The 12963-nt window shown below is 50.2% G+C and overlaps 1 protein-coding gene across 8 annotated transcripts in view; it reads left to right on the top strand.

The window, feature by feature from the left end:
- ttll5 (tubulin tyrosine ligase-like family, member 5) overlaps window positions 1-12963 on the top strand; it is a 595921-nt gene that overhangs the window by 325245 nt on the left and 257713 nt on the right. The gene's annotated exons all lie outside the window — the stretch shown is intronic.

The raw sequence follows: 12963 nt of genomic DNA, 5'->3' as shown, positions 1-12963 counted from the left end.
CATTGCTATTAATTGAGAAAAAAAACCAAACGCTAACATCAAATAAAAAACACACCTCACATAATTAAAATTAATTGAAATTAAAGTTAATAAATATCTTAGGGGAATTTTCACTGAGTTTTTAATAAGTTTTTTAAATTATGGTTTAAAATAAATTTAACGTAGTGGGCAGGGTTTTTAAAAATAAAATGTGTATTTTTAATTTTATTTTTTATGTTTTAAGTGTGTTTGAAGACCCTTAGTCGGCTATGCGCCTGCTTTTATCAGGCGCAAGAGTTTTGAGGACATTTTCTGGGCAAGATAGCGGTAAATCCCGCAATCCTGCTCTTGCAAGTGTCCTCACTCCCGAGATGTGAATGATCTGTCAAGCGCACGCGCATTGTGCGCTGAAAACCGGCTTTTGCGATGCCTTCCCGGGTCCGTACGCACTCCGTACGCACGCCATACACACTCCGTACACTGTACGCACTCCATAAACACTCTGTACGCACTCCGTACACATAGAAACATAGAAAATAGGTGCAGGAGCAGGCCATTCAGCCCTTCTAGCCTGCACCGCCATTCAATGAGTTCATGGCTGAACACTTCAGTACCTCCTTCCTGCTTTCTCGCCATACCCCTTGATCCCCCGAGTAGTAAGGACTTCATCTAACTCCCTTTTGAATATATTTAGTGAATTGGCCTCAACTACTTTCTGTGGTAGAGAATTCCACAGGTTCACCACTCTCTGGGTGAAGAAGTTTCTCCTCATCTCAGTCCTAAATGGCTTACCCCTTATCCTTAGACTGTGACCCCTGGTTCTGGACTTCCCCAACATTGGGAACATTCTTCCTGCATCTAACCTGTCTAAACTAGTCAGAATTTTAAACGTTTCTATGAGGTCCCCTCTCATTCTTCTGAACTCCAGTGAATACAAGCCCAGTTGATCCAGTCTTTCTTGATATGTCAGTCCCGCCATCCCGGGAATCAGTCTGGTGAACCTTCGCTGCACTCCCTCAATAGCAAGAATGTCCTTCCTCAAGTTAGGAGACCAAAACTGTACACAATACTCCAGGTGTGGCCTCACCAAGGCCCTGTACAACTGTAGCAACACCTCCCTGCCCCTGTACTCAAATCCCCTCGCTATGAAGGCCAACATGCCATTTGCTTTCTTAACCGCCTGCTGTACCTGCATGCCAACCTTCAATGACTGATGTACCATGACACCCAGGTCTCGTTGCACCTTCCCTTTTCCTAATCTGTCACCATTCAGATAATAGTCTGTCTCTCTGTTTTTACCACCAAAGTGGATAACCTCACATTTATCCACATTATACTTCATCTGCCATTCTTTTGCCCACTCACCTAACCTATCCAAGTCACTCTGCAGCCTCATAGCATCCTCCTCGCAGCTCACACTGCCACCCAACTTAGTGTCATCCGCAAATTTGGAGATACTACATTTAATCCCCTCGTCTAAATCATTAATGTACAATGTAAACAGCTGGGGCCCCAGCACAGAACCTTGCGGTACCCCACTAGTCACTGCCTGCCATTCTGAAAAGTACCCATTTACTCCTACTCTCTGCTTCCTGTCTGACAACCAGTTCTCAATCCACATCAGCACACTACCACCAATCCCATCAGCTTTAACTTTGCACATTAATCTCTTGTGTGGGACCTTGTCGAAAGCCTTCTGAAAGTCCAAATATACCACATCAACTGGTTCTCCTTTGTCCACTTTACTGGAAACATCCTCAAAAAATTCCAGAAGATTTGTCAAGCATGATTTCCCTTTCACAAATCCATGCCGACTTGGACCTATCATGTCACCATTTTCCAAATGCGCTGCTATGACATCCTTAATAATTGATTCCATCATTTTACCCACTACTGAGGTCAGGCTGACCGGTCTATAATTCCCTGTTTTCTCTCTCCCTCCTTTTTTAAAAAGTGGGGTTACATTGGCTACCCTCCACTCCATAGGAACTGATCCAGAGTCAATGGAATGTTGGAAAATGACTGTCAATGCATCCGCTATTTCCAAGGCCACCTCCTTAAGTACTCTGGGATGCAGTCCATCAGGCCCTGGGGATTTATCGGCCTTCAATCCCATCAATTTCCCCAACACAATTTCCCGACTAATAAAGATTTCCCTCAGTTCCTCCTCCTTACTAGACCCTCTGACCCCTTTTATATCCGGAAGGTTGTTTGTGTCCTCCTTCGTGAATACCGAACCAAAGTACTTGTTCAATTGGTCCGCCATTTCTCTGTTCCCCGTTATGACTTCCCCTGATTCTGACTGCAGGGGACCTACGTTCGTACGCACTCCGTACAGACCCGGGGAGGCTGGAATTTCTGGGCCATTATGTTCCTTGGTGTGGCAGAGATTGGACCATTGCCTTTTGGTGGTCAGTGGGTTAAATCACTGCAGAAAAGTCATCATTACTCAGGCTGCCATTACATGGCCTGCTGTATTTGGGGTGCCAGGAAGAATAGTAAAATAGCCTCAGTACTTCATTTGTGATTGGGTTTTCCTTTAACCTACCATCCTGCCATTCCCCCCCCACCTATGTATTTAACCTGAGTTGTAATGCAATGATCCCGTATAGCTCACTCCCCATCTAGTCTGCAGCTAAATGCTCTCGCATGCCGTTTCAGTCAGCGGTGTAACCACAACATAGAATCTGTAGGACATTGTCAGACACGGCTACTCACCAGGGCCATAGGAACCGGAGGAGGCCATTCAGCTCCTCAAGACTCTTCCCCCTATTCAATTATCACATGGCTGTTTGTGGGAGCTTGCTGTGTGCAAATTGGCTGCCACATTTCCTACATTACAACAGTGACTACACTTCAAAAGTACTTCATTGGCTGTAAAGTGCTCGGACCACCCACCATCAAGGGCGCTACTCGGCACCGGGCTTGCGGCCAACGTCTCACCGTAGGCAACGAGGCCCACACAGCGAAGCCTGGTCTCCAGTCGTCTTGGACCCCCTTGCCACTGGACCAAGACCTTGCTCAGCTAAGCCTGCGTGTAGCCCGTGTGCAATGGCTACCTCACGTTAAAAGAACTCATGCACAGACATCTTCCACGCCGTTAACATGAAGTTCAGGCACTGGAACATCAGGACGCTCATGGACAACTCCTAACAGCGACAGGCCGGTACGTCACACCGCCGTAGTTGCCCAGGAACTTAGACGCTGTGACATCGACATCGCAGCCCTAAGTGAGACCCAACAGGCAGGGGAAGGCCAGCTCAAGGAACATGGTGGAGGTTACACCTTTTTCTGGAAAGGGAAACCAGAGGAAGAACGCCGCTTTCACGGAGTTGGCTTTGCCATCAAAAACGAGCTGGTCGACCGCCTCAAAGACTCCCCCTGCGGTGTTAACGAATGCCTCTTGACTCTTCGATTCACCCTATCCCAGAACCAATGCGCCAGTTATCAGTGCAAACGCCCCAACACTCGATGCAACTGATGAGACCAAAGAGGGTTTTTACTCCAACCTCGAAAAATCCGTCCCGCATCCCCGCGGACGACAAACTGATCCTCCTGGGTGACTTCAATGCCAGGATCAGCAAAGAGACAGCCCTCTGGGGAAGCCAACTCCAGTGGTACCCGTCTAGAACACGACCTTGTCATCACCAACACCCTGTTCCGTCAGAGGGACAAATACAAGGCATCGTGGCAACACCCTCGCTCCAAACACTGGCATCTGCTCGACTATGTCATTGCCCGAGCCAGGGATCGCAAGGATGTGCGCATCACCCGCGCCATGACAGGAGCTGACGACTGCTGGACGGATCATCGCCTAATCAGATCCATCATCAACATTAACATAGCCCCAAAGCAGAGCCCCACAGCAGAAACAGTGCTGCAAAAAAGTAAATGCCGGAGCACTTAAAGACCCAGCTAAGAGAGCCCTATACAACCAGCACCTCACAGCTAATCTGGCGTGCCTTGATGACCCTGAGATGCAGAATCCCCACAGCGCTTGGTCTGCCCTCCAGGCCTCTATAACCAGTGCCTGTGAAGAGACACTTGGTCACTCAACCAGAAAACACCAGGACTGGTTTGATGAGAATGATCAGAAGATCCTAGAACTAATAGATCGCAAGCGCAGAGCATTTCTGAGCCTTAAGCAACAACCCAACGCGGGAGCAGAAAAGCAGCATTACAGACGGCTCAAGGCTGAGGTCCAACAAAAAACCCGGGACCTAAAGAACAGTTGGTGGATGGAGAAAGCACAGGAGATACAACAACTGGCCGACAGCCATGATGTGTGAGGATTCTTCATCGCAGTCAAGGCCACCTATGGTCCAAACACCCAAGGCCCCACCCCACTGCTGGCCAAGAACGGGGAAACACTCATCAAGGACACCGAGGCTGTCAGGGCCCACTGGAAGGAGCACTTCGAAGATCTCCTCAATCGAGACTCTGCCTTTGACTCGCGTGTTCTCGACTCCATCCCGCAGTATGCTACCCGCCACCACCTCAGGGAAATCTCAACGTTGCACGAGGTAAGCAAAGCCATAAGACAGCTTACGAACAACAAGGCTACGGGAGCAGATGGAATCCCTGCTGAGGTACTAAAGTATGGCGGAGAGGTGCTGTTGGCACAGATACATGGCCTCATCTCTCATCTGGAGGGAGGAGAGCATGCCGGGAGATTTCAGAGATGCAGTGATTGTGACTATCTTTAAAACAAGTCCGACTGCGGCAACTACAGGGGAATCTCCCTGCTATCAGCCACTGGGAAAGTTGTCGCAAGAGTCCTCCTCAACCGTCTTCTCCCTGTGGCCGAGGAGCTCCTCCCAGAGTCACAGTGCAGATTTCGTCCCCTACGGGGTACAACAGACATGATCTTTGCAGCGCGACAGTTGCAGGAAAAATGCAGGGAGCAGTGCCAGCCCTTATACATGGCCTTCTTTGATCTTACAAAGGCCTTTGACACTGTCAACCGTGAGGGTCTATGGAGCGTCCTCTTCCATTTCGGATGCCCCCAAAAGTTCATCAACATCCTCCATTTGCTTCATGACGACATGCAGGCCGTGATCCTTACCAATGGATCCATCACAGACCCAATCCACGTCCGGACCGGGGTCAAACAGGGCTGCATCATCACCCCAACCCTCTTCTCAATCTTCCTCGCTGCCATGCTCCACCTCACAGTCAACAAGCTCCCCGTTAGAGTGGAACTAAACTACAGAACCAGTGGGAAGCTGTTCAGCCTTCGCCGTCTCCAGGCCAAGTTCAAGACCACCCCAACCTCTGTCATCGAGCTACAGTAAGCGGACGACGCCTGTGTCTGCGCACATACAGAGGCTGAACTCCAGGACATAGTCAATGTATTTACTGAGGCTTACGAAAGCATGGGCCTTACGCTAAACATCCATAAGACAAAAGTCCTCCACCAGCCTGTCCTCGCCGCACAGCACTGCCCTCCAGTCATCAAGATCCACGGCGCGACCCTGGACAACGTGGACCATTTCCCATACCTCGGGAGCCTCTTATCAACAAAAGCAGAAATTAATGAAGAAATTCAACACCGACTCCAGTGCGCCAGTGCAGCCTTCGGCCGTCTGAGGAAAAGAGTGTTCGAAGACCAGACCCTCAAATCTACCACCAAGCTCATAGTCTACAAGACTATAGTGATACCTGCCCTTCTGTATGGCTCAGAGACATGGACCATGTACAGTAGACACCTCAAGACGCTGGAGAAATATCACCAACGATGCCTCTGCAAGATCCGACAAATCCTCTAGGAGGACAGATGCACCCACATTAGTGTCCTCGACCAGGCCAACATCCCCAGCATTGAAGCACTGACCACACTCGATCAGCTCCACTGGGCAGGCCACATTGTCCGCATGCCAGACACGAGACTTCCAAAGCAAGTGCTCTACTCGGAACTCCTTCATGGCAAACAAGCCAAAGGTGGACAGAGGAGACATTTCAAGGACACCCTCAAAGCCTCCCTGATAAAGTGAAACATCCACACTGACACCTGGGAGTCCCTGGCCAAAGACCGCCCTAAGTGGAGGAAGTGCATCCGGGAGGGCGCTGAACACCTCAAATCTCGTTGCCGAGAGCATGCAGAAACCAAGCGCAGGCAGCAGAAAGAGCGTGCGGCAAACCTGTCCCACCCTCCCTTTCCCTCAACAACTGTCTGTCCCACCTGTGACAGGGACTGTGGCTCTCGTATTGGACTGTTCAGCCACCTAAAGACTCATTCTAAGAGTGGAAGCAAGTCTTCCTCGATTCTGAGGGACTGCCTCTGATAATGATGAGCCTGTAGCTAAATGCTCTCGCATGCCGTTTCAGTCAGCAGTGTAACCACAACATAGAATCTGAATTGTAGACATTGTCGGACATGGCTACTCATCAGAGACATAGGAACAGGAGCAGGCCATTCAGCTCCTCAAACCCGTTCCCCCATTCAATTAGAACATTGCTGTTTGTGGGAGCTTGCTGTGCGCAAATTGGCTGCCGCGTTTCCCACATTACAACAGTGACTACACTTCAAAAGTACTTCATTGGCTGTAAAGCGCTTTGCAACATTCTGAGGTTGTCCTGAAAGGCGCTATCGAAATGCAAGTCTGTCTTTCTTCCCTAGCTGATCTGTACCTCAGCTCCATTTACCCAGCTTAACTCCGGATCTCTTGATAACTTTACCCAACAAAAATCTTATCAAACTTGAGTTTTGAAATTTTCACTTTAACCCCCCGACCACAACAGCTTTTTGAGGGAGAGTGGGAAGAAGTGCTTCCTGGCTCTAAGTTTAAGGTGATGCTCCCTTGTTCTGGATTCCCCCCACGAGAGGAAATCGCTTCTCTATCTCTACTTTACAAAGTCATTTTTTCATTTTAAATACCTCAATCAGATCACCCCTCAATCTTCTAAACTCAAGAGAATAAGCCAGGTTTATGCAAGCTGGCCTTATAATTTAATCCTTGAAGCCCCGAAATCGTCACTCTTTGCATTCCCCCAGTCCAAAAAACACCCATTTTCACTACAGGTACTCTCTGTTTGCTGCTGTTAACCAGCTTCTAGTGTCAGCTGTGGCTCAGTGAGTAGCACTCTCACCTCTGAGTCAGAATCTGGTGAGTTCAAGTCCCACTCCAGACACTTGAGCACAAAAATCTAGGCTGTGCTCCAGTATAGTATTGAGGGGGTGCTGCACTACAGGGCATTTCTGAGCCTTAAACAACAACCCAACTCGGGAGCAGCAAAGCAGCATTACAGACGGCTTACGGCCGAGGTCCAACAAAAAACCCGGAACTTAAAGAACAGGTGGTGGATGGAGAAAGCACAGGCGATACAGCAGCTGGCCCGGCAGCCATGATATGCGAGGATTCTTCATCGCAGTCAAGGCCACCTACGGCCCAAATACCCAAGGCCCCACCCCACTGCTGGCCAAGAACAGGGAGACACTCATCAAGGACACCGAGACTGTCAGGGGCCGCTGGAAGGAGCACTTCGAAGATCTCCTTAACCGAGACTCTGCCTTTGACTCAAGTGTCCTCGACTCCATCCCGCAACATGCTACTCGCCACCACCTCAGCAAAACCCCAGCCCTGCACGAGAAAAGGCCATCCGCCAGCTCAAGAACAACAAGGCTACGGGTGCGGATGGAATCCCTGCTGAGACACTGAAGTGTGGCGGGGAGGCGCTGTTGGTGCGAATACATGACCTCATCTCTCTCATCTGGAAGGTGGAGAGCATGCTGGGAGATCTCAGAGATGCAGTGATCGTGACCACCTTTAAAAAAGGGGACAAGTCCGACTGCGGCAACTACAGGGGAATCTCCCTGTTATCAGCCACTGGGAAAGTTGTCGCTAGAGTTCTCCTCGACCGTCTTCTCCCTGTGGCTGAGGAGCTCCTCCCGGAGTCACAGTGCGGATTTCGTCCACTACAGGGTACAACGGATATGATCTTTATGGCGCAAAACTGCAAGAAAAATGCAGGGAACAGCACCTTGTACATGGCCTTCTTTGACCTTACAAAGGCCTTTGATACTGTTAACCGCGAGGGACTATGGAGCGTCCTCCGTTTCGGCTGCCCCCAAAAGTTTGTCGCCATCCTCCGCGTGCTCCACAATGACATGCAGGCCGTGATCCTGACCAATGTATCCATCACAGACCCGATCCACGTCCAGACCGGGGTCAAGCAGGGCTACGTCATCGCGCCAACCCTCTTCTCGATCTTCCTCGCTGCAATGCTCTATCTCACACTCAACACGCTCCCCGCTGGAGTGGAACTAAACTACAGAATCAGTGGGAACCTGCTCAACCTTCGCCGCCTGCAGGCCGGGTCCATGACCATCCCAACCTCTGTCGTCGAGCTACAGTACATGGACGATGCCTGCATCTGCGCACATTCAGAGACTGAACTCCAAGTCATCGTAAACATCTTCACTGAGGCGTATGAAAGCATGGGCCTTACACTAAACATCCATAAGACAAAGGTCCTCCACCAGCCTGTCCCCAACGCACAGCACTGCCCCCCAGTCATCAAGATCCACGGCGCGGCCCTGGACAACGTGGACCATTTTCCATACCTCGGGAGCCTATTATCAGCATTGACGACAAGGTTCAACACCGACTCCAGTGCGCCGATGCAGCCTTTGGCTGCCTGAGAAAGAGAGTGTTCGAAGACCAGGCCCTCAAACCTGCCACCAAGCTCATGGTCTACAGGGCTATAGTAATACCCGCCCTCCTGTATGGCTCAGAGACATGGACCATGTACAGTAGACACCTCAAGTCGCTGGAGAAATACCACCAACGCTATCTCCGCAAGATCCTGCAAATGCCCTGGAAGGACAGACGCAACAACATTAGTGTCCTCGATCAGGCCAACATCCCTAGCATCGAAGCACTGACCGCACTCGATCAGCTCCACTGGGCAGGCCACACTGTTGGCATGGCAGACACGAGACTCCCAAAGCAAGCGCTCTATTCGGAACTCCTACACGGCAAGCGAGCCCCAGGCGGGCAGAGGAAACGTTACAAGGACCCCCTCAAAGCCTCCCTAATAAAGTGTAACATCCCCACTGACTCCTGGGAGTCTCTGGCCTGAGACCGCCCTAAGTGGAGGAAGAGCATCCGGGAGAGCGCTGAGCACCTCGCGTCTCGTCGCCGAGAGCATGCAGAAACCAAGCGCAGGCAGCGGAAGGAGCGTGCGGCAAACCAGTCCCACCCTCCCCTTCCCTCAACCACTGTCTGTCCCACCTGTGACCGGGACTGTAATTCCTGTATTGGACTGTTCAGTCACCTGAGAACTCACTTTTAGAGTGGAAGCAAGTCTTCCTCGATTCCGAGGGACTGCCTATGATGACGATGCACTGCTGGAGGGGCCAATATTTATCCCTCAATCAACATCACTAAAACCGATTATCTGGTCATTATCACGTTGCTGTTTGTGGGAGCTTGCTGTGTGCAAATTGGCTGCTGTGTTTCCTACATTACAACAGTGACTACACTTCAAAAGTACTTCATTGGTTTCTGGTGGTCGTGAAAGGCGTTATATAAATGCAAGTCTTTCTTTCCCATGTGCCTTATCTTTCTCAACAGGACGTTTACTGACAGTCCAAGTACCCAGCATCCATTGCAACTCCTTCACCATGACACTTTTCCTGCAACGGTGAAGTTAGCGACGAGCACCCTCGACTTTGCCAGCAATCCGCCGGTCTTGCCGTTAATAACTTACTCGTTATTTAGCTGGCTCTCTAACTAGAATACGGCGTAGCGAACATTGCGGCGAATCAGAAGGGGTGAAGCTCGCGGAAAGGTCCATTGCGGTGCGTGTAATGCTGCTCTCAGCTGTCACTAGAAGTTCAGCGAAATACATTCAAAATTTGTGCTGTTGTCTCGAATGCTGCGGGAATAAGTAAGACAACGTAGATTTATTTCTGCCTTGCAAAGAACAGCTTGCCTTTTCACTCTCGTGGGTAATGCTGCTCACGTGGCCATTCCAGTCTAGTCAGAGCTGTTTGTTTTCAACACAAAATGCCTGATAGACAAAGATAATAGGGTTACTGAAAACGCTGGCTGGAATAGCAGCGTTTTTCTCCGTGTAACCAAAGATCGCAAGCAAGTCGATGGAAATCCTATCGGATTATATGATTTAGCCCGCCAGCTATCTCGGCTCCAGCGTGAGAAGCAGCTCATTGCGTCTGCAACTTCTGCAGTTATTTTATCCGAGACTCGTTTCTCCCTTTCATCTTTCCACCGGTAATCTTCCCATTCTTCCCTTGACAATGGCTGTTCTCTCTCCCCTCCTAAGTGGATTAAAGCTCATTCTTTGACCCTTATCAAACTCTGAATATGTTCTCAGGAAGTGAGACGCTGCTTCTTCCTGCCTCAGTTAGAATTCACAGCTCAATGTACCCTTGGACTTGTTTTAATCATTCTCGGGATGTGGGCATAGCTGGCAAGGCCAGCATTTATTGCCCACCCTTACTTTCCCTAGAGGAGGTGGTGGGCCTTCTCCTTGAGCGTTGGGTGTGCAGTAAGTTTTGGGCCCACATGTCTGATAATGCGGACCACCTTTTCTCCATGGTTCATTAATAAGACCACTTTCTTTCACCTCTGAGAAGGGGCTGGTGTACCTTCTGTTATGTATGCAACACCTTGTAACCAGCATTCTACCGCCACCAGAGGGCGCATCTGCTGGAGCGCCAAGGGATCCCAGCATCCCTTGGGAGCACTGCATATAAGCAGGCCTCCCATGCTGTGCGAGCAATCCGGAGTTAGAATAAAGAGACTAAGGTCACATTACTCAAGTCTACAGTACTCAGTCACATTGCTTTATTTGAGACATAACAACTGGCAATGAGTAATAGATAACGAACCATCACACGAAAATGCAGAGAACTGTTGGTATCCTGGAGAAATTCTCCGAAGGGGCCGATTGGGAGGCCTTCGTGGAGCGACTCGACCAATACTTTGTGGCCAATGAGCTGGAAGGGGAGAAGAACGCTGCCAAACGAAGGGCGATCCTCCTCACCGTCTGTGGGGCAACAACCTATGGCCTCATGAAGAATCTTCTCGCTCCGGTGAAACCAGATACCAAATCATATGAAGAACTGTGCACACTGGTCCGGGAGCACCTAAACGCGAAGGAGAGCGTTCTGATGGCAAGGTATCGATTTTAAACATCTCAGCGGTCTGAAGGCCAGGAAGTGGCGAGCTACGTCGCCGAACTAAGGCGCCTTGCAGGACATTGCGAATTCGATGGATTCCTGGAGCAAATGCTACGAGACTTTTTTGTGCTTGGCATTGGCCATGAGGTTATCCTTCGCAAACTATTGACTGTTGAAACACCGAACCTGAGCAAAGCCATAACGATAGCCCAGGAATTTATATCCACCAGCGATAACACCAAACAAATTTCACAGAAAAAAGATGCATCGGCAAGTACTGTACACAGAGTAACGCCGTTTTCAGGCAGGAATGCATATGGCAGAACGTACACGCCTGCAGCTGCACGACCTCAGATGACCCAGAGTCTGCCATCAAGTGTGAATGCGAGGCAATTAACACCTTGTTGGCGCTGCGGTGGTGTGATCATCGAGCCCATCAATGCCGCTTCAAACACTATGGGCCCAAGTTTCCACATGATAAAAAATGGGCGCCCCTCCGAGCTGGGCGCCCGTTTTCCGCGCCTAAAACGGCGCCTAAAAAAATACTCGCGATTCTGGAGCGCCCTGCAGCTCCTTGTCTGTTTGGCGCGGCGCACAGGGGGGGGCGGAGCCTACACTCGCGCCGATTTTGTAAGTGGGAGGGGGCGGGTACCATTTAAATTAGTTTTTTTCCTGCCGGCAACGCTGCGCGTGCGCGTTGGAGCGTTCGTGCATGCTCAGTGTGAAAAAAACATTGGCACTCGGCCATTTTTGTAGTTCTTTATAGCTGTTTAATTTTTGAACATTTTTAAATAAAACCACATTGCCATCAGCACTGAGGCTTCCTGCAGCAGCGAGAAGGTGCAGGAAGCCTCAGAAAGTTGAGGCAGCCGTTTCCCTCCCCCCCCCCCCCCCCCCCCCCCCCCCCCGCGGGAACGAACGGCCCCCCCCCCCCCCCCCCGCGGGAACAAACGGAACGCCCCCCCCCCCCCGCGGGAACAAACGGAACGGGCCCCCCCCCCGCGGGAACAAACGGAACGGGCCCCCCCCCCGCGGGAACGAACGGAACGGGCCCCCCCCCCGCGGGAACGAACGGAACGGCTCCCCCCCCCCCCCCCCCCCCCGCGGGAACGAACGATGGCTGAAGCACTTTCACACAGGTAGGAAGATGGTTTATTTAATCTTTTCTTTGCTTATAAATATTTATTCAGATTGGATTTATTTGTATAATATTTGTAGATGTATAAATAAGGATTTATTATAGAATTTAATGACTTCCCTTCCCCCCCTCCCCCCCCCCCTCGTTCTGGACGCCTAATTTGTAACCTGCGCCTGATTTTTTAATGTGTAGAACAGGTTTTTTCAGTTCTACAAAAATCTTCACTTGCTCCATTCTAAGTTAGTTTGGAGTACGTTTTCACTGTGGAAACTTTGAAATCAGGCGTCAGTGGCCGGACACGCCCCCTTTTGAAGAAAAAATTCTGTTCCAAAATAGAACTGTTCTACCCGCCTAGAACTGCAGAAAAAAAAATGTGGAGAATTGCGATTTCTAAGATAGTCCGTTCTCCACCAGTTGCTCCTAAAAATCAGGCGCAAATCATGTGGAAACTTGGGCCCTATGCGTGCAAAGGTTGTGGAACAATGGGACACCTCCAGCGAATGCACAGACAAGCTGTAAACCCTGCAAACCACCACGTTGCAGAGGAAGACCGATACATGGCGGATCAAACTGAACTAGAGATTCGAACCGAGGAGGCAGAAGTGTACGGGGTACACACCTTCACCACGAAACGTCCACCGATCATGTTAAAAGTTGAACTAAACGGAATTCATGTATCCATGGAATTGGACACGGGTGC

Source organism: Pristiophorus japonicus, chromosome 4 (genome assembly GCF_044704955.1).
Source record: "Pristiophorus japonicus isolate sPriJap1 chromosome 4, sPriJap1.hap1, whole genome shotgun sequence".
NCBI lineage: Eukaryota > Metazoa > Chordata > Chondrichthyes > Pristiophoridae > Pristiophorus > Pristiophorus japonicus.
This window is presented reverse-complemented; position numbering and strand designations above follow the sequence as displayed.